The following is a 4,361-nucleotide window of genomic DNA, read 5'->3' on the forward strand; positions in this document are numbered from 1 at the left end:
TACCATCTATTATACATTGACCCACTTGTAATCTACTGTACAGCAGAGCGACATCCACTTACCCTCCTTTTTTTTTTTTTTGTGTCTGTCATCACCTTTTTTCTTTTGTTGTAACTAAAAATCAAATAACCGTAGATAGGTACTTAATATGTTCACTGAATGGACTTATTAGCATTTTCTATACGAATTTTCTAAATATTTTGACTATTTTTCTAGACATTTTAAATATTTTTTTAGTTTTGTGTTTCTAAACATAAGTGTAGATCCGTCCGTTAATTACTAGTACATAGCATTGTTATTTACTTGACTTAATGATATCTAATAAATACCCGTGGTACATATGGCAATGATTATTTGTATTAAGATATTTAATTACGATTGTTGTTTTTAATATAGTAACATATAAATATAGATAAACAGTATACATATTTATAACACATATAGATTCATACAATCCAAAATGGCAAAATATAGGTACTACTAAAATATTAGGGTTACCAAATACTGTTTAAATTGTATTCTGAATCATAAATTATTGTATTGTACCTATTAAAATACGTTTGTAAACCGGGAATTTAGCAAGCTCGATTTAGCAGCCCGGCTTGTTTTTTTCTATAAACATCAATTGAACGTTTAATACAAGTTGTTATAAAACTAGTTAAAAATATTAAAGATACAATATATGCATAAATTATTTTTATAATCATTTAAAGTTCAAATTTCGATAAAATTCATCAAAATCACAAAAATGTGCGTATTATTGCGTTGTTAAAAATGTATGAAATTGAAATGTAAAATTTTTTATAGGTAAAGATTTAAAATTTAAAACAAGGTTTCTCATAAGTATTTCATATTGTAACCAAAAAATCTAAAAATTATATAAACAGTAATTTTAATATATATTTTAAGTTCAAATTTGGACGAAATTAGATATTCAAACAGAAAACATTGATTTAAATTATTTTTTATACGTTATACCTACTGTTAATCTTGAAATTTTGCCGTGACTTGAAACAGTTTCATTTTTTAGCCCATCAATTTTTGTGCTTAACATTTTTTACACAGTATTACGTATTTAAGTGGTTGTCGCCTTACACGACAATAATTTTTTTTGCAGATAACTGTGATTATTTTCAGTTTAAAATAAGAAAAATAATGTTAAAATCTTTTCAAGTCAACCAGATTTACGGTAATTTAAAAATATTATTACAATATAGGCTGACACAGTGACAAAGGTTCGTCTCCGTTCAAATAGTTTTTCATATAGGTATAGGTACAAATTTATTATTTTATATTATTGCATTAAAATGGAACACATTCATTACAGTGACCTATATGATACCTAATGTAATTGACAATTGTACCTACATCAGAGCGGTATCCACTTTCCCACTTTTTTTTAATATTAAAATCAAACTAGTGAATACAAAACATATATTACCGATACTAAATCATCTAACCGATATTATATATTCATATCAATGTTAGTACTTATAGTAGATACCTAATACCTATACCTACTTTAGTGGATTATAATTACTAATTAGGGCTCGGATTTAAATGACCTTTAAAAAAATGCTTTTAACATGTTAAACTGTTCAAGTACGTTAATAAATATAAAAAAGTCGGCTAATTAGTTGGTGTGACTGTATGTAAATTTTAGCCTTGTCTAATTTAAAACCAGATTACTTGAAGGCATATGGGTAGTTCAAAATGAAAATGATTTATTATACGTAATACCTACGTATTTATTTATATTTCAATGGAGTCAATTTTTGTGTGAAATGAAAGTCAAAAAAATGAAGTCATAATATAAGAAACAGGTAAAAAATGTCTTAAAAACTTAAATAAAACGCATTAAAAACCTCAAAAATTCCCCGAAAAAAATGTCGTGGTTACAACATGTCAACATGAAGTACTTGAAACACATTTGTAACTTGGAAAGCTCGTGTAAGACATTTCAAAAAAAAGACACAAATGCATTGAAATCCGAGCCTTAGTTATAATATTATGTATGATTTCACATTACACAATATGGGCACATGGCATAATTTTATATTATAATTTAATTTAACATATTAAATTGGAAAAATTAGGTTTTAAATAGGTACATAAATATTTACTGCATTGTATTAAAATTGAAAACTTATTCAACATCAAAATAAACTCATATAAATAGGTCTTCGAAAAAGAATATTTTCACTTTCTCTTTGTTATAATCAGTCGCTGGTTTGGTATTTTATGAGTGTCAGAGATTCCTCAGAAATCAATAAGTGTTCAACTGTTTAACACTATATCTATAACACATACATCTATACAGTTATAAACGTTTATATTGCAACACGTATGTTTCTTTTTGTATACCTAAGATATTGTACCTTTGGTACATAGTTTGTAATTTTGCATAGTTACTCCTGTAGTCCTGTGTCCTACTACATAGCTACACTACACTCATAATTAATTATACAATTATTCTTTATATTAAATATTATACGAAATTGCAAAAAAAAACACGGTTTAACTTTTAATCAAATATATAGGTATTAGGTAGGTTTTCTATAAACCTACTAACACGGATAATATATATTTCTTCAGTTTGTCTTCTTTCGTATGTTTCTAAAATGTCACGGACAAAAATCATTATCTCTAAAGATTTTGCTGTCCAATATAGTACCTATAATAACTATTAATGACTAAGTTTTTTACAGTCATCTTTTATCGCAGGTTTCATATGTTATTATTAGCCGCAAATAACTATAATTGTGAAGTAATATTATTGATTTTATCGACAATAGTTTTGATTTGGATAGCTTATTGATGTTATATATGGTGTACTTATATGTGGACAATGGACGACAACATGATAATTTGGTAACATTTGTTTCTGCTAGAATGGTAATTGCTAGATATCCTTTTTGACTATTTCCTGATGCATTTCATTCTCATTATTTATATTAACTCCTGTGTATTTAGGTATTTTAATTTTTTTAAATATAAAATTATCGACTTGTAAATTAGGTGATTATTGTATAGGTGTTTGGTAATGTAGAGCTTTAAATGTTATGATTATTTTACTTCCATAATTTAATTTACCTACTATTAAATGTATTTGTCAAAAAAATAGAACCTATATCTAATAGAATTCATATAAAAACATAAAAGTATTAAATTTAGCCCCTACTACAGTTGTCTAAATTACCCTCTTTTCTGTTTAATGCGATTGTTTAAAAGTATTAACTTTCAATATTTAAACACGTATAGTAACCTATTATTCAGTAATAGCTCAATACTCATGTTTAGGCATACCTTATATCTACCTACATAAATGGCTGCCGAGTGCAGACAAGGAAGTATTTAACACTCCAATAAAACTTAGGTATCTAAACATATTACCATATTGGTATACAGTTAAGTAAATTGATTTTAATTTTTAATTCTAATAAATACAAGAATATATATAATAATAAAAAGAAAACAATTAATATAATAAATTGTACTAATAACAACTGCTTTAATCAAGAATTTCTATAATACATATTAATTTATGAAGTATACATTTTGATTGATTATTATATATTAACGATATTATTATAGATAATAAATCTATACATTTAATATTTTTATACACATACATTTATCATATATGGATAATGGATATAGCCGATATATTATGTATAAAAGTATAATATATATAAAATATACATAATTTTTTATTGATCTTAAGCAACTATGGCCATTATCATTTTGTAGCCCCCCTACAACGTAACCCACTTACATCCCGGCGATCTACTAATTTAAAATAAATGATTGATTTACCAAAAACTCAAATACTTACATACGATTAATTATTATTTAATAAAATTTATTTTTATTAGTTATTAAAGATTATAAAATTAATAATATACAAATAAATCAAACCGTCAAATAAAAGAGCATTAAACAAAATTATAATTACAATTATGTAGCCAAAACAATTATAAATGTTTTATTTATAAGTACACGATACCATATACCCAACTTTGGGACAACACGATTTCCCCATATCTGTGTTGTGGTAACTTTACCGGCCCAGCACTGCCAATGATTAATTATTATCAAAACTAAGATTTAATTTAATTTTTAACATATTATTATTTATCATAATTTTGTTTGTTTAAAGTTTTCTAAATACTATGTATGTACCTATATGATTTTTATGGAAATGTTTAATTTTAATTTTTAATTTTAGGTAACTATATCTAAATTTAAAATCTTTAAAACCTACATAATATAACATATTATTGAAACTAAAATAAACTTGAGTAGTATAGTATTTTAAAATGCTTTATACCTAATAATCGTTGTGTAGAAATATTATTTAA

Source organism: Acyrthosiphon pisum, chromosome X, assembly GCF_005508785.2.
Source record: "Acyrthosiphon pisum isolate AL4f chromosome X, pea_aphid_22Mar2018_4r6ur, whole genome shotgun sequence".
Lineage (NCBI taxonomy): Eukaryota > Metazoa > Arthropoda > Insecta > Hemiptera > Aphididae > Acyrthosiphon > Acyrthosiphon pisum.